The sequence below is a fragment of the Oncorhynchus mykiss genome, chromosome 12, assembly GCF_013265735.2.
Source record: "Oncorhynchus mykiss isolate Arlee chromosome 12, USDA_OmykA_1.1, whole genome shotgun sequence".
Classification (NCBI taxonomy): domain Eukaryota; kingdom Metazoa; phylum Chordata; class Actinopteri; order Salmoniformes; family Salmonidae; genus Oncorhynchus; species Oncorhynchus mykiss.
In genome coordinates this window covers 100,651,736-100,671,645 of record NC_048576.1, presented here as the reverse complement: position 1 = coordinate 100,671,645, position 19,910 = coordinate 100,651,736, and the positions used below count along the sequence as shown (strand labels likewise).

At 31.1% G+C, this 19,910-nt stretch overlaps 1 protein-coding gene across 1 annotated transcript in view; it reads left to right on the top strand.

Moving 5' to 3' along the window:
• The window catches only part of LOC110539068 (NLR family CARD domain-containing protein 3), a 1,005,455-nt gene that overhangs the window by 163,239 nt on the left and 822,306 nt on the right, over positions 1–19,910 (top strand). The gene's annotated exons all lie outside the window — the stretch shown is intronic.

Sequence of the window (19,910 nt, the reverse complement as noted above, 5' to 3'; positions counted from 1 at the left end):
ATTAGTCAGGTAAATGTAGTTGTATAGATATATATTAGTCAGGTAAATGTAGTTGTATGATATATATTAGTCAGGTAAATGTAGTTGTATAGATATATATTAGTCAGGTAAATGTAGTTGTATAGATATATATTAGTCAGGTAAATGTAGTTGTATGATATATATTAGTCAGGTAAATGTAGTTGTATGATATATATTAGTCAGGTAAATGTAGTTGTATGATATATATTAGTCAGGTAAATGTAGTTGTATAGATATATATTAGTCAGGTAAATGTAGTTGTATGATATATATTAGTCAGGTAAATGTAGTTGTATGATATATATTAGTCAGGTAAATGTAGTTGTATGATATATATTAGTCAGGTAAATGTAGTAGTATAGATATATATTAGTCAGGTAAATGTAGTAGTATAGATATATATTAGTCAGGTAAATGTAGTTGTATGATATATATTAGTCAGGTAAATGTAGTAGTATAGATATATATTAGTCAGGTAAATGTAGTTGTATGATATATATTAGTCAGGTAAATGTAGTTGTATAGATATATATTAGTCAGGTAAATGTAGTAGTATAGATATATATTAGTCAGGTAAATGTAGTAGTATAGATATATATTAGTCAGGTAAATGTAGTTGTATGATATATATTAGTCAGGTAAATGTAGTTGTATAGATATATATTAGTCAGGTAAATGTAGTAGTATAGATATATATTAGTCAGGTAAATGTAGTTGTATAGATATATATTAGTCAGGTAAATGTAGTTGTATGATATATATTAGTCAGGTAAATGTAGTTGTATAGATATATATTAGTCAGGTAAATGTAGTAGTATAGATATATATTAGTCAGGTAAATGTAGTTGTATAGATATATATTAGTCAGGTAAATGTAGTTGTATAGATATATATTAGTCAGGTAAATGTAGTTGTATAGATATATATTAGTCAGGTAAATGTAGTTGTATGATATATATTAGTCAGGTAAATGTAGTTGTATAGATATATATTAGTCAGGTAAATGTAGTAGTATAGATATATATTAGTCAGGTAAATGTAGTTGTATAGATATATATTAGTCAGGTAAATGTAGTTGTATAGATATATATTAGTCAGGTAAATGTAGTTGTATAGATATATATTAGTCAGGTAAATGTAGTTGTATGATATATATTAGTCAGGTAAATGTAGTTGTATGATATATATTAGTCAGGTAAATGTAGTTGTATGATATATATTAGTCAGGTAAATGTAGTAGTATAGATATATATTAGTCAGGTAAATGTAGTAGTATAGATATATATTAGTCAGGTAAATGTAGTAGTATAGATATATATTAGTCAGGCAAATGTAGTAGTATAGATATATATTAGTCAGGTAAATGTAGTTGTATAGATATATATTAGTCAGGTAAATGTAGTAGTATAGATATATATTAGTCAGGTAAATGTAGTTGTATAGATATATATTAGTCAGGTAAATGTAGTTGTATAGATATATATTAGTCAGGTAAATGTAGTAGTATAGATATATATTAGTCAGGTAAATGTAGTTGTATAGATATATATTAGTCAGGTAAATGTAGTTGTATAGATATATATTAGTCAGGTAAATGTAGTAGTATAGATATATATTAGTCAGGTAAATGTAGTTGTATAGATATATATTAGTCAGGTAAATGTAGTTGTATAGATATATATTAGTCAGGTAAATGTAGTAGTATAGATATATATTAGTCAGGTAAATGTAGTTGTATAGATATATATTAGTCAGGTGGCTGTAGTTGTATGATATATATTAGTCAGGTAAATGTAGTTGTATAGATATATATTAGTCAGGTAAATGTAGTTGTATAGATATATATTAGTCAGGTAAATGTAGTTGTATGATATATATTAGTCAGGTAAATGTAGTTGTATGATATATATTAGTCAGGTAAATGTAGTAGTATAGATATATATTAGTCAGGTAAATGTAGTTGTATGATATATATTAGTCAGGTAAATGTAGTTGTATAGATATATATTAGTCAGGTAAATGTAGTAGTATAGATATATATTAGTCAGGTAAATGTAGTAGTATAGATATATATTAGTCAGGTAAATGTAGTTGTATGATATATATTAGTCAGGTAAATGTAGTTGTATAGATATATATTAGTCAGGTAAATGTAGTAGTATAGATATATATTAGTCAGGTAAATGTAGTTGTATAGATATATATTAGTCAGGTAAATGTAGTTGTATGATATATATTAGTCAGGTAAATGTAGTTGTATAGATATATATTAGTCAGGTAAATGTAGTAGTATAGATATATATTAGTCAGGTAAATGTAGTTGTATAGATATATATTAGTCAGGTAAATGTAGTTGTATAGATATATATTAGTCAGGTAAATGTAGTTGTATAGATATATATTAGTCAGGTAAATGTAGTTGTATGATATATATTAGTCAGGTAAATGTAGTTGTATAGATATATATTAGTCAGGTAAATGTAGTAGTATAGATATATATTAGTCAGGTAAATGTAGTTGTATAGATATATATTAGTCAGGTAAATGTAGTTGTATAGATATATATTAGTCAGGTAAATGTAGTTGTATAGATATATATTAGTCAGGTAAATGTAGTTGTATGATATATATTAGTCAGGTAAATGTAGTTGTATGATATATATTAGTCAGGTAAATGTAGTTGTATGATATATATTAGTCAGGTAAATGTAGTAGTATAGATATATATTAGTCAGGTAAATGTAGTAGTATAGATATATATTAGTCAGGTAAATGTAGTAGTATAGATATATATTAGTCAGGCAAATGTAGTAGTATAGATATATATTAGTCAGGTAAATGTAGTTGTATAGATATATATTAGTCAGGTAAATGTAGTAGTATAGATATATATTAGTCAGGTAAATGTAGTTGTATAGATATATATTAGTCAGGTAAATGTAGTTGTATAGATATATATTAGTCAGGTAAATGTAGTAGTATAGATATATATTAGTCAGGTAAATGTAGTTGTATAGATATATATTAGTCAGGTAAATGTAGTTGTATAGATATATATTAGTCAGGTAAATGTAGTAGTATAGATATATATTAGTCAGGTAAATGTAGTTGTATAGATATATATTAGTCAGGTAAATGTAGTTGTATAGATATATATTAGTCAGGTAAATGTAGTAGTATAGATATATATTAGTCAGGTAAATGTAGTTGTATAGATATATATTAGTCAGGTGGCTGTAGTTGTATGATATATATTAGTCAGGTAAATGTAGTTGTATAGATATATATTAGTCAGGTAAATGTAGTTGTATAGATATATATTAGTCAGGTAAATGTAGTTGTATGATATATATTAGTCAGGTAAATGTAGTTGTATGATATATATTAGTCAGGTAAATGTAGTTGTATGATATATATTAGTCAGGTAAATGTAGTAGTATAGATATATATTAGTCAGGTAAATGTAGTAGTATAGATATGTATTAGTCAGGTAAATGTAGTTGTATGATATATATTAGTCAGGTAAATGTAGTAGTATAGATATATATTAGTCAGGTAAATGTAGTAGTATAGATATGTATTAGTCAGGTAAATGTAGTTGTATGATATATATTAGTCAGGTAAATGTAGTTGTATAGATATATATTAGTCAGGTAAATGTAGTAGTATAGATATATAGTAGTCAGGTAAATGTAGTTGTATAGATATATATTAGTCAGGTAAATGTAGTTGTATAGATATATATTAGTCAGGTAAATGTAGTTGTATGATATATATTAGTCAGGTAAATGTAGTTGTATAGATATATATTAGTCAGGTAAATGTAGTTGTATGATATATATTAGTCAGGTAAATGTAGTTGTATGATATATATTAGTCAGGTAAATGTAGTTGTATAGATATATATTAGTCAGGTAAATGTAGTTGTATAGATATATATTAGTCAGGTAAATGTAGTTGTATAGATATATATTAGTCAGGTAAATGTAGTTGTATGATATATATTAGTCAGGTGGCTGTAGTAGTATGATATATATTAGTCAGGTAAATGTAGTTGTATGATATATATTAGTCAGGTGGCTGTAGTTGTATAGATATATATTAGTCAGGTAAATGTAGTAGTATAGATATATATTAGTCAGGTAAATGTAGTTGTATGATATATATTAGTCAGGTAAATGTAGTAGTATAGATATATATTAGTCAGGTAAATGTAGTTGTATAGATATATATTAGTCAGGTAAATGTAGTTGTATGATATATATTAGTCAGGTGGCTGTAGTTGTATAGATATATATTAGTCAGGTGGCTGTAGTGGTATGATATATATTAGTCAGGTAAATGTAGTTGTATAGATATATATTAGTCAGGTAAATGTAGTTGTATGATATATATTAGTCAGGTAAATGTAGTTGTATAGATATATATTAGTCAGGTAAATGTAGTTGTATAGATATATATTAGTCAGGTAAATGTAGTTGTATGATATATATTAGTCAGGTAAATGTAGTTGTATGATATATATTAGTCAGGTAAATGTAGTTGTACAGATATATATTAGTCAGGTAAATGTAGTTGTATGATATATATTAGTCAGGTAAATGTAGTTGTACAGATATATATTAGTCAGGTAAATGTAGTTGTATGATATATATTAGTCAGGTAAATGTAGTTGTATGATATATATTAGTCAGGTAAATGTAGTTGTATGATATATATTAGTCAGGTAAATGTAGTTGTATGATATATATTAGTCAGGTAAATGTAGTTGTATAGATATATATTAGTCAGGTGGCTGTAGTTGTATGATATATATTAGTCAGGTAAATGTAGTTGTATAGATATATATTAGTCAGGTGGCTGTAGTTGTATGATATATATTAGTCAGGTAAATGTAGTAGTATAGATATATATTAGTCAGGTAAATGTAGTTGTATGATATATATTAGTCAGGTAAATGTAGTAGTATAGATATATATTAGTCAGGTAAATGTAGTTGTATGATATATATTAGTCAGGTAAATGTAGTAGTATAGATATATATTAGTCAGGTAAATGTAGTTGTATAGATATATATTAGTCAGGTAAATGTAGTTGTATAGATATATATTAGTCAGGTAAATGTAGTTGTATGATATATATTAGTCAGGTAAATGTAGTTGTATAGATATATATTAGTCAGGTAAATGTAGTTGTATAGATATATATTAGTCAGGTAAATGTAGTTGTATGATATATATTAGTCAGGTAAATGTAGTTGTATGATATATATTAGTCAGGTAAATGTAGTTGTATGATATATATTAGTCAGGTAAATGTAGTTGTATAGATATATATTAGTCAGGTAAATGTAGTTGTATGATATATATTAGTCAGGTAAATGTAGTTGTATGATATATATTAGTCAGGTAAATGTAGTTGTATGATATATATTAGTCAGGTAAATGTAGTAGTATAGATATATATTAGTCAGGTAAATGTAGTAGTATAGATATATATTAGTCAGGTAAATGTAGTTGTATGATATATATTAGTCAGGTAAATGTAGTAGTATAGATATATATTAGTCAGGTAAATGTAGTTGTATGATATATATTAGTCAGGTAAATGTAGTTGTATAGATATATATTAGTCAGGTAAATGTAGTAGTATAGATATATATTAGTCAGGTAAATGTAGTAGTATAGATATATATTAGTCAGGTAAATGTAGTTGTATGATATATATTAGTCAGGTAAATGTAGTTGTATAGATATATATTAGTCAGGTAAATGTAGTAGTATAGATATATATTAGTCAGGTAAATGTAGTAGTATAGATATATATTAGTCAGGTAAATGTAGTAGTATAGATATATATTAGTCAGGTAAATGTAGTTGTATGATATATATTAGTCAGGTAAATGTAGTTGTATGATATATATTAGTCAGGTAAATGTAGTTGTATAGATATATATTAGTCAGGTAAATGTAGTAGTATAGATATATATTAGTCAGGTAAATGTAGTTGTATAGATATATATTAGTCAGGTAAATGTAGTTGTATAGATATATATTAGTCAGGTAAATGTAGTTGTATAGATATATATTAGTCAGGTAAATGTAGTTGTATAGATATATATTAGTCAGGTAAATGTAGTTGTATAGATATATATTAGTCAGGTAAATGTAGTTGTATGATATATATTAGTCAGGTAAATGTAGTTGTATAGATATATATTAGTCAGGTAAATGTAGTTGTATAGATATATATTAGTCAGGTAAATGTAGTAGTATGGATATATATTAGTCAGGTAAATGTAGTTGTATAGATATATATTAGTCAGGTAAATGTAGTTGTATAGATATATATTAGTCAGGTAAATGTAGTTGTATAGATATATATTAGTCAGGTAAATGTAGTTGTATGATATATATTAGTCAGGTAAATGTAGTAGTATAGATATATATTAGTCAGGTAAATGTAGTTGTATAGATATATATTAGTCAGGTAAATGTAGTAGTATAGATATATATTAGTCAGGTAAATGTAGTTGTATGATATATATTAGTCAGGTAAATGTAGTTGTATGATATATATTAGTCAGGTAAATGTAGTAGTATAGATATATATTAGTCAGGTAAATGTAGTTGTATGATATATATTAGTCAGGTAAATGTAGTAGTATAGATATATATTAGTCAGGTAAATGTAGTTGTATGATATATATTAGTCAGGTAAATGTAGTTGTATGATATATATTAGTCAGGTAAATGTAGTTGTATGATATATATTAGTCAGGTAAATGTAGTTGTATAGATATATATTAGTCAGGTAAATGTAGTTGTATGATATATATTAGTCAGGTAAATGTAGTTGTATGATATATATTAGTCAGGTAAATGTAGTTGTATGATATATATTAGTCAGGTAAATGTAGTTGTATGATATATATTAGTCAGGTAAATGTAGTTGTATAGATATATATTAGTCAGGTAAATGTAGTTGTATAGATATATATTAGTCAGGTATATGTAGTAGTATAGATATATATTAGTCAGGTAAATGTAGTTGTATAGATATATATTAGTCAGGTAAATGTAGTAGTATAGATATATATTAGTCAGGTAAATGTAGTTGTATGATATATATTAGTCAGGTAAATGTAGTTGTATGATATATATTAGTCAGGTAAATGTAGTTGTATGATATATATTAGTCAGGTAAATGTAGTTGTATGATATATATTAGTCAGGTAAATGTAGTTGTATAGATATATATTAGTCAGGTAAATGTAGTTGTATAGATATATATTAGTCAGGTATATGTAGTAGTATAGATATATATTAGTCAGGTAAATGTAGTTGTATGATATATATTAGTCAGGTAAATGTAGTAGTATAGATATATATTAGTCAGGTAAATGTAGTTGTATAGATATATATTAGTCAGGTAAATGTAGTAGTATAGATATATATTAGTCAGGTAAATGTAGTTGTATGATATATATTAGTCAGGTAAATGTAGTAGTATAGATATATATTAGTCAGGTAAATGTAGTTGTATGATATATATTAGTCAGGTAAATGTAGTAGTATAGATATATATTAGTCAGGTAAATGTAGTTGTATGATATATATTAGTCAGGTAAATGTAGTTGTATGATATATATTAGTCAGGTAAATGTAGTAGTATAGATATATATTAGTCAGGTAAATGTAGTTGTATGATATATATTAGTCAGGTAAATGTAGTAGTATAGATATATATTAGTCAGGTAAATGTAGTTGTATGATATATATTAGTCAGGTAAATGTAGTTGTATAGATATATATTAGTCAGGTAAATGTAGTAGTATAGATATATATTAGTCAGGTAAATGTAGTTGTATGATATATATTAGTCAGGTAAATGTAGTTGTATAGATATATATTAGTCAGGTAAATGTAGTTGTATAGATATATATTAGTCAGGTAAATGTAGTCGTATAGATATATATTAGTCAGGTAAATGTAGTAGTATAGATATATATTAGTCAGGTAAATGTAGTTGTATAGATATATATTAGTCAGGTAAATGTAGTTGTATGATATATATTAGTCAGGTAAATGTAGTAGTATAGATATATATTAGTCAGGTAAATGTAGTTGTATAGATATATATTAGTCAGGTAAATGTAGTTGTATAGATATATATTAGTCAGGTAAATGTAGTTGTATAGATATATATTAGTCAGGTAAATGTAGTAGTATAGATATATATTAGTCAGGTAAATGTAGTTGTATAGATATATATTAGTCAGGTAAATGTAGTTGTATGATATATATTAGTCAGGTAAATGTAGTTGTATGATATATATTAGTCAGGTAAATGTAGTTGTTTGATATATATTAGTCAGGTAAATGTAGTTGTATGATATATATTAGTCAGGTAAATGTAGTTGTATAGATATATATTAGTCAGGTAAATGTAGTTGTATGATATATATTAGTCAGGTAAATGTAGTTGTATAGATATATATTAGTCAGGTAAATGTAGTTGTATGATATATATTAGTCAGGTAAATGTAGTTGTATGATATATATTAGTCAGGTAAATGTAGTTGTATGATATATATTAGTCAGGTAAATGTAGTTGTATGATATATATTAGTCAGGTAAATGTAGTTGTATAGATATATATTAGTCAGGTAAATGTAGTTGTATAGATATATATTAGTCAGGCAAATGTAGTAGTATAGATATATATTAGTCAGGTAAATGTAGTTGTATGATATATATTAGTCAGGTAAATGTAGTTGTATGATATATATTAGTCAGGTAAATGTAGTTGTATGATATATATTAGTCAGGTAAATGTAGTTGTATAGATATATATTAGTCAGGTAAATGTAGTTGTATGATATATATTAGTCAGGTAAATGTAGTTGTATGATATATATTAGTCAGGTAAATGTAGTTGTATGATATATATTAGTCAGGTAAATGTAGTTGTATGATATATATTAGTCAGGTAAATGTAGTTGTATGATATATATTAGTCAGGTAAATGTAGTTGTATAGATATATATTAGTCAGGTAAATGTAGTTGTATAGATATATATTAGTCAGGTAAATGTAGTTGTATGATATATATTAGTCAGGTAAATGTAGTAGTATAGATATATATTCGTCAGGTAAATGTAGTTGTATAGATATATATTAGTCAGGTAAATGTAGTTGTATAGATATATATTAGTCAGGTGGCTGTAGTTGTATAGATATATATTAGTCAGGTAAATGTAGTTGTATAGATATATATTAGTCAGGTAAATGTAGTAGTATAGATATATATTAGTCAGGTAAATGTAGTTGTATGATATATATTAGTCAGGTGGCTGTAGTAGTATGATATATATTAGTCAGGTAAATGTAGTTGTATAGATATATATTAGTCAGGTGGCTGTAGTTGTATAGATATATATTAGTCAGGTAAATGTAGTTGTATGATATATATTAGTCAGGTGGCTGTAGTTGTATAGATATATATTAGTCAGGTGGCTGTAGTTGTATGATATATATTAGTCAGGTGGCTGTAGTTGTATAGATATATATTAGTCAGGTAAATGTAGTAGTATAGATATATATTAGTCAGGTGGCTGTAGTAGTATAGATATATATTAGTCAGGTAAATGTAGTTGTATGATATATATTAGTCAGGTAAATGTAGTAGTATAGATATATATTCGTCAGGTAAATGTAGTTGTATGATATATATTAGTCAGGTAAATGTAGTAGTATAGATATATATTAGTCAGGTAAATGTAGTTGTATAGATATATATTAGTCAGGTAAATGTAGTTGTATAGATATATATTAGTCAGGTAAATGTAGTTGTATAGATATATATTAGTCAGGTAAATGTAGTTGTATAGATATATATTAGTCAGGTAAATGTAGTTGTATAGATATATATTAGTCAGGTAAATGTAGTTGTATAGATATATATTAGTCAGGTAAATGTAGTTGTATGATATATATTAGTCAGGTAAATGTAGTGGTATGATATATATTAGTCAGGTAAATGTAGTTGTATAGATATATATTAGTCAGGTAAATGTAGTTGTATGATATATATTAGTCAGGTAAATGTAGTTGTATAGATATATATTAGTCAGGTAAATGTAGTAGTATAGATATATATTAGTCAGGTAAATGTAGTTGTATAGATATATATTAGTCAGGTAAATGTAGTTGTATAGATATATATTAGTCAGGTAAATGTAGTTGTATGATATATATTAGTCAGGTAAATGTAGTTGTATGATATATATTAGTCAGGTAAATGTAGTTGTATGATATATATTAGTCAGGTAAATGTAGTTGTATAGATATATATTAGTCAGGTAAATGTAGTTGTATGATATATATTAGTCAGGTAAATGTAGTTGTATGATATATATTAGTCAGGTAAATGTAGTTGTATGATATATATTAGTCAGGTAAATGTAGTAGTATAGATATATATTAGTCAGGTAAATGTAGTAGTATAGATATATATTAGTCAGGTAAATGTAGTTGTATGATATATATTAGTCAGGTAAATGTAGTAGTATAGATATATATTAGTCAGGTAAATGTAGTTGTATGATATATATTAGTCAGGTAAATGTAGTTGTATAGATATATATTAGTCAGGTAAATGTAGTAGTATAGATATATATTAGTCAGGTAAATGTAGTAGTATAGATATATATTAGTCAGGTAAATGTAGTTGTATGATATATATTAGTCAGGTAAATGTAGTTGTATAGATATATATTAGTCAGGTAAATGTAGTAGTATAGATATATATTAGTCAGGTAAATGTAGTAGTATAGATATATATTAGTCAGGTAAATGTAGTAGTATAGATATATATTAGTCAGGTAAATGTAGTTGTATGATATATATTAGTCAGGTAAATGTAGTTGTATGATATATATTAGTCAGGTAAATGTAGTTGTATAGATATATATTAGTCAGGTAAATGTAGTAGTATAGATATATATTAGTCAGGTAAATGTAGTTGTATAGATATATATTAGTCAGGTAAATGTAGTTGTATAGATATATATTAGTCAGGTAAATGTAGTTGTATAGATATATATTAGTCAGGTAAATGTAGTTGTATAGATATATATTAGTCAGGTAAATGTAGTTGTATAGATATATATTAGTCAGGTAAATGTAGTTGTATGATATATATTAGTCAGGTAAATGTAGTTGTATAGATATATATTAGTCAGGTAAATGTAGTTGTATAGATATATATTAGTCAGGTAAATGTAGTAGTATGGATATATATTAGTCAGGTAAATGTAGTTGTATAGATATATATTAGTCAGGTAAATGTAGTTGTATAGATATATATTAGTCAGGTAAATGTAGTTGTATAGATATATATTAGTCAGGTAAATGTAGTTGTATGATATATATTAGTCAGGTAAATGTAGTAGTATAGATATATATTAGTCAGGTAAATGTAGTTGTATAGATATATATTAGTCAGGTAAATGTAGTAGTATAGATATATATTAGTCAGGTAAATGTAGTTGTATGATATATATTAGTCAGGTAAATGTAGTTGTATGATATATATTAGTCAGGTAAATGTAGTAGTATAGATATATATTAGTCAGGTAAATGTAGTTGTATGATATATATTAGTCAGGTAAATGTAGTAGTATAGATATATATTAGTCAGGTAAATGTAGTTGTATGATATATATTAGTCAGGTAAATGTAGTTGTATGATATATATTAGTCAGGTAAATGTAGTTGTATGATATATATTAGTCAGGTAAATGTAGTTGTATAGATATATATTAGTCAGGTAAATGTAGTTGTATGATATATATTAGTCAGGTAAATGTAGTTGTATGATATATATTAGTCAGGTAAATGTAGTTGTATGATATATATTAGTCAGGTAAATGTAGTTGTATGATATATATTAGTCAGGTAAATGTAGTTGTATAGATATATATTAGTCAGGTAAATGTAGTTGTATAGATATATATTAGTCAGGTATATGTAGTAGTATAGATATATATTAGTCAGGTAAATGTAGTTGTATAGATATATATTAGTCAGGTAAATGTAGTAGTATAGATATATATTAGTCAGGTAAATGTAGTTGTATGATATATATTAGTCAGGTAAATGTAGTTGTATGATATATATTAGTCAGGTAAATGTAGTTGTATGATATATATTAGTCAGGTAAATGTAGTTGTATGATATATATTAGTCAGGTAAATGTAGTTGTATAGATATATATTAGTCAGGTAAATGTAGTTGTATAGATATATATTAGTCAGGTATATGTAGTAGTATAGATATATATTAGTCAGGTAAATGTAGTTGTATGATATATATTAGTCAGGTAAATGTAGTAGTATAGATATATATTAGTCAGGTAAATGTAGTTGTATAGATATATATTAGTCAGGTAAATGTAGTAGTATAGATATATATTAGTCAGGTAAATGTAGTTGTATGATATATATTAGTCAGGTAAATGTAGTAGTATAGATATATATTAGTCAGGTAAATGTAGTTGTATGATATATATTAGTCAGGTAAATGTAGTAGTATAGATATATATTAGTCAGGTAAATGTAGTTGTATGATATATATTAGTCAGGTAAATGTAGTTGTATGATATATATTAGTCAGGTAAATGTAGTAGTATAGATATATATTAGTCAGGTAAATGTAGTTGTATGATATATATTAGTCAGGTAAATGTAGTAGTATAGATATATATTAGTCAGGTAAATGTAGTTGTATGATATATATTAGTCAGGTAAATGTAGTTGTATAGATATATATTAGTCAGGTAAATGTAGTAGTATAGATATATATTAGTCAGGTAAATGTAGTTGTATGATATATATTAGTCAGGTAAATGTAGTTGTATAGATATATATTAGTCAGGTAAATGTAGTTGTATAGATATATATTAGTCAGGTAAATGTAGTCGTATAGATATATATTAGTCAGGTAAATGTAGTAGTATAGATATATATTAGTCAGGTAAATGTAGTTGTATAGATATATATTAGTCAGGTAAATGTAGTTGTATGATATATATTAGTCAGGTAAATGTAGTAGTATAGATATATATTAGTCAGGTAAATGTAGTTGTATAGATATATATTAGTCAGGTAAATGTAGTTGTATAGATATATATTAGTCAGGTAAATGTAGTTGTATAGATATATATTAGTCAGGTAAATGTAGTAGTATAGATATATATTAGTCAGGTAAATGTAGTTGTATAGATATATATTAGTCAGGTAAATGTAGTTGTATGATATATATTAGTCAGGTAAATGTAGTAGTATAGATATATATTAGTCAGGTAAATGTAGTTGTATAGATATATATTAGTCAGGTGGCTGTAGTTGTATAGATATATATTAGTCAGGTAAATGTAGTTGTATAGATATATATTAGTCAGGTAAATGTAGTTGTATGATATATATTAGTCAGGTAAATGTAGTTGTATAGATATATATTAGTCAGGTAAATGTATTTGTATGATATATATTAGTCAGGTAAATGTAGTTGTATAGATATATATTAGTCAGGTAAATGTAGTAGTATAGATATATATTAGTCAGGTAAATGTAGTAGTATTGATATATATTAGTCAGGTAAATGTAGTAGTATAGATATATATTAGTCAGGTAAATGTAGTAGTATAGATATATATTAGTCAGGTAAATGTAGTAGTATAGATATATATTAGTCAGGTAAATGTAGTTGTATAGATATATATTAGTCAGGTAAATGTAGTTGTATAGATATATATTAGTCAGGTAAATGTAGTAGTATAGATATATATTAGTCAGGTAAATGTAGTTGTATAGATATATATTAGTCAGGTAAATGTAGTTGTATAGATATATATTAGTCAGGTAAATGTAGTTGTATAGATATATATTAGTCAGGTAAATGTAGTTGTATAGATATATATTAGTCAGGTAAATGTAGTTGTATAGATATATATTAGTCAGGTAAATGTAGTTGTATGATAAATATTAGTCAGGTAAATGTAGTAGTATAGATATATATTAGTCAGGTAAATGTAGTAGTATAGATATATATTAGTCAGGTGTAGTAATGTTGCCTGAGTGGGACAGGTTGTATGATGTAGTAATGTTGTCTGAGTGGGACAGGTTGTATGATGTAGTAATGTTGTCTGAGTGGGACAGGTTGTATGATGTAGTAATGTTGTCTGAGTGGGACAGGTTGTATGTTGTAGTAATGTTGTCTGAGTGGGACAGGTTGTATGATGTAGTAATGTTGCAGTAATGTTGTCTGAGTGGGACAGGTTGTATGATGTAGTAATGTTGTCTGAGTGGGACAGGTTGTATGATGTAGTAATGTTGTCTGAGTGGGACAGGTTGTATGATGTAGTAATGTTGTAGTAATGTTGTCTGAGTGGGACAGGCTGTATGTTGTAGTAATGTTGGCTGAGTGGGACAGGTTGTATGATGTAGTAATGTTGTGTGTAATGTTGTCTGAGTGGGACAGGTTGCTCTGATGATGGCTATCGTACGGTAGATTTCCTGAACTTGCTTCATCATTGGAAAAATCTCAGAACACACAGACAAACACACACACACACAAACACGTATGCAAACACGCACACACACACAGAAAGAATGTTCATAGCCCTGTTGTGGAATGCAGAGAACACAAAAAAAGGTTTGGTTCTGGGCTTAGGAATGTAGTTGATCAGGCCGAGCGGCCACACACACACACACACACACACACACACACACACACACACACACACACACACACACACACACACACACACACACACACACACACACACACACACACACACACACACACACACACACACACACACACACACACACACCTTGACTGAGTATAGGACCACGCCTGCAATGACAATCTAGTCAGAGCCAACACCCTCCACGTCACTCAGTCACACACACACACACGCACACGCACAAACACACACACACACACATACACACCTTCTGATGGACCTCACCCTGTTCCCTGGGAGTGGTTGGGGGCTGGTGGGACAAGAGGAGGGGGAGGAGGGAGTGACTGACACAAACAGCGATCGATGCTTTTTCCATCCTGGACTTTAAATCACTCACAATGACTTCCATTCTAAACCAGAGCTCTATTCTAGAATGTCTTAGTTCCACAGTAGAACCTGAGACAGAGCTGCATTTCCTGACAAAATGTCAACAATATAGAACAATTAGAGAATGTCATTTCCCCAAATGTGAAACCCTTATTCAAGGTTTCAAAGACCTATTAATAATAATAATCAATATGGATCAACGGGACAACAGCAACAACAATAACCAAGGGTTAAAATAACCCTACATTAAACAATAACAATAACATAGAAGACATGTGCAGGTTGATTGGTCTGTCAGACACTGTCCCTCATGTTATGGCAGGCAGCAATGTAGTGCGCTGCCAACCCACAGCTCTCTGCGTCCTCCCCCAACAGGACGGGTAGCCTACTCTCATCAGAGAGGTCTTTAAGGAGGGATTGAAAAAGCTTATTCTACTTTCCCAAACACATAAGTGGTTATCTCCACCCTGCTACCATACAGTGGGTGCAAGTATTTCCCGTGACTGTGCCTCAAAACTAAATGTTTTCCTGGCCCACCCCTCCCCTCTGGACTTGAACAGCCTCTATGACCAGGTCCACCTCTACAAGGCAGCAGTGCCCACCTTCGCCTGGACTCTAAAGGACATTGCTCTCAACCACAGCCCCAACACTTCACACAGGAGCAACAGATCAATAGACACCCCACCCAGACCCTCTCCCAGACCTGCGGGACCCTCCCCTGGACCTACACATAGAGGACCCACGCCAAGAGGACTTACATCCAGACCACAGCACCCCCAGACACATACACACCCCCACCCCAACCAATCATCACCCCCCCCCCCCCCCAAGTCAACTATGCCCACACCCCATTTAGGTCCCCTCAGATCAGACCTATCCCACCTAGCCCACCCCATGCGCCCCACTCCCGCAAAGAGGACCACAACATGGAAGTCACACATACGCCCAGGCCGTGAGCAGGCAAACAGGCCCAACCCCCACACTTACACTAGTCCAAGCCAATGACATGTACCAGATACTCAGCAGGCTCTGCTCACACTTACTGGCCTGAGGCCAAACCACACGACCAACAACATTGGACACTTTATGGAGCACAAAGCCTTCACTATATCATCCTGGAATATCAAGGTCTGAGGTCATCTGCCTTTGGACTAAAGAGCAGGAACCTGGACTTCATCAAAGACATTAGAAATACAGACATTGTCATCCTAAAAGAAACATGGTATAGAGGTTATAGAGAGCTGGTAGTCCCATCCACCAAACTACCAGGTGTGAAACAGGGAAGGGACTCACGGGGTATGCTAATTTGGTATAGAGCAGACCTAACTCACTCCGTAACATTTTACATTTGTCTAAAAATTCAAAAGGAAATTATCTTAACAGAGAATAATCTCCTCCTGTGTGTGTGTATATCCCCCCACCATACTTTAATGAGGTCTGTGGCGACCTAAATGCCAGAACCGGACAAGAACCTGACACCCTCAGCACACAGGGGGACAAACACCTGCCTGGAGGTGGCACCCCCCCCCATCTGCCCCCCTAGGCACAACTACGACAACATAACCAACAGAAACGGGTCACAACTCCTGCAGCTCTGTCACACGTTGGGTATGTATATAGTCAATGGTACAGTAGGCTTCGAGGGGACTCCTATGGTAGGTACCTATAGTTCATCTCTTGGCAGTAGTACTGTAGACTACTTAATCGTATGTCTGAGTCTCTCAGAGCGTTCACAGTCAGCCCACTGACACCCCCCAAATCAGATCACAGCAAAATCACAGTCTACTTGAACAGAGCAAAACTCAATCATGAGGCATCGAAGCCAAAGGATCTGAGTAACATTAAGAAATGCTTTAGATGGGAGGAATGTAGTATAGAAACCTACTGAGAAAACAATTAGGCAACAACACGTCCCTTTTAGACAACTTCCTGGACAAAACGTTCCACTGCATGGAAACCCTCCCCACATAGAGGTGTGCCACGCTTGTAGCTTCATAAACATATTAGAGACACATATCTCCCTCAGATTACACAGATCCACAAAGAATTCAAAAAACAAAAACACGATTTTGATAAACTCCCACATCTACTGGGATGAAATACCACAGTGTTCCATCACAGCAGCAAGATTTGTGACCTGTTGCCACAAGAAAAGGTCAACCAGGTCAACCATTTATTCTTCAACTATTTGCACATGATATGAAATTACTTTACTATTTTGGAACTTATTTAACTTTTGTTTATTTTCTATTTCACTTGCCAATGTTAACATGTGTTTCCCAATAAAGCCCTTGAATTGAAAAGAGAGAGAGAGAGAGAGAGACAGAGAGAGAGAGAGAGAGAGAGACAGAGAGAGAGACAGAGAGAGAGACAGAGAGAGAGAGAGAGAGACAGAGAGAGAGACAGAGAGAGACAGAGAGAGACAGAGAGAGAGAGAGAGAGAGAGAGAGAGAAACAGAGAGAGACAGAGAGAGAGAGAGAGAGAGAGAGAGAGAGAGACAGAGAGAGAGACAGAGAGAGAGAGAGAGAGGGAGAGAGAGAGAGAGAGAGAGAGAGAGAGAGAGAGAGAAAGAGAGAGAATCTGTCAGTATCTGTGTCAATGTCCTCCTGTCACATTCCAAGATAAAGGGAAGTGAAAACAGGTTTTTAGAAATGTAGGACCATATCAATAGCAGAAACACCTTATTTACATAAGTATTCAGACCCTTTGCTATGAGACTTGAAATGGAGCTCAGGTGCATCCTGTTTCCATTGATCATCCTTGAGATGTTTCTACAACTTGATTGGAGTCCACCTGTGGTAAATTCAATTGATTAGACATGATTTGGAAAGGCACACGCCTGTCTATATAAGGAATTGTCAGAAGATCTCTGAGACAGGATTGTGTTGAGGCACAGATCTGGGGAAGGGTACCAAAGCATTTATGCAGCATTAAAGGTCCCCAAGAACACAGTGACCTCCATCATTCTTAAATGGAAGACGTTTGGAACCACCAAGACTCTTCCTAGGGCTGGCCGCCCGGCCAAACTGGTCAATCAGGGGAGAAGGGCCTTTGTCAGGGAGATGACTAAGAACTCGATGGTCACTCTGACAGAGCTCCAGAGTTCCTTTGTGGAGATAGGAGACCCATCTCTGCAGCACTCCACCAATCAGGCCTTTATGGTAGAGTTGTCAGACGGAAGCCACTCCTCAGTAAAAGGCACATGACAGCCAGCTTAGAGTTTGCCAAAAGGCACCTAAAGGACTCCCAGACAATGAGAAACAAGATTCTCTGGTCTGATGAAACCAAGATTGAACTCTTTGGCCTGAATGCAAAGCGTCACGTCTGGAGGACACCTGGCACCATCCCTACGGTGAAGCATGGTGGTGGCACCATCCCTACAGTGAAGCATGGTGGTGGCAACATCATGCTGTAGGGAGGTTTTTCAGTAGCGGGGACTGGGAGACTAGTCAGGGTCGAGGGAAAGGTGAACGGAGCAAAGTACAGAGAGATCCATGATGAAAACTTGCTCCAGAGCGCTCAGGACCTCTGACTGAGGCGAAGGTTCACCTTCCAACAGGACAACGAACCTAAGCACACAGCCAAGACAACACAGGAGTGGCTTCAGGACAAGTCTCTGAATGTCCTTGAGTGGCCCAGCCAGAGCCTGAACCCGATTGAACATCTCTGGAGAGACCTGAAAATAGCTGTGCAGCGACGCTCCCCATCCAACCTGACAGAGCTTGATAGGAATACAGGTGTGCCAAGCTTGTAGCGTCATACCCAAGAAGACTCAATGCTGTAATCGCTGCCAAAGGTGCATCAACAAAGTACTGAGTAAAGGGTCTGAATACATATGTAAATGTGATGTTATTATATATATATATATAAACGTGCAAAAATTTTCTAAAAGCTGTTTTTGCTTTGTCATTATGGGGTATTGTGATGTCATTATGGGGTATTGTGATGTCATTATGGGGTATTGTGATGTCATTATGGGGTATTGTGATGTCATTATGGGGTATTGTGATGTCATCATGGTGTATTGTGTGTAGATTGATGAGGGAAAAGCAACAATCGAATCCATTTTAGAATAAGGCTGTAACGTAACAAAATGTGGAAAAAAGTCAAGGTGTCTGAATAGTTTCTGAAGGCCCAGGAAGTGTGTGAGCGTGTGAGAAGTCCCTCTAGGTTTGGACTAGTAGTCAGGTAAGAGTACGGGGTGGTTAGAAACAGGTTATAGTGAGAGTAGAGTACTGCTGAGAAACAGGCCCAGCCCTACTGCATGCCAACAAACACAAAACCCACGGAAACAAAGAACACACAGAGAAAACACACTCAGGATGCATCCCAAATGATACCCTACTCCCTATATAGTGCACTACTTTAGACCAGGGCCCTATTCCCTATATAGTGCACTACTTTAGACCAGGGCCCTACTCCCTATATAGTGCACTACTTTAGACCAGGGCCCTATTCCCTATATAGTGCACTACTTTAGACCAGGGCCCTACTCCCTATATAGTGCACTACTTTAGACCAGGGCCCTACTCCCTATATAGTGCACTACTTTAGACCAGGGCCCTACTCCCTATATAGTGCACTACTTTAGACCAGGGCCCTATTCCCTATATAGTGCACTACTTTGGACCAGGGCCCTGGATGGAAAAGGGATGTGCCCTGATCAAAAGTAGTGCACTATATAGAGAATAGGGTGCGACTTGGAACGCACAATGAGACGGGCCCCGTACAGTATCATCCACCCAGGAAG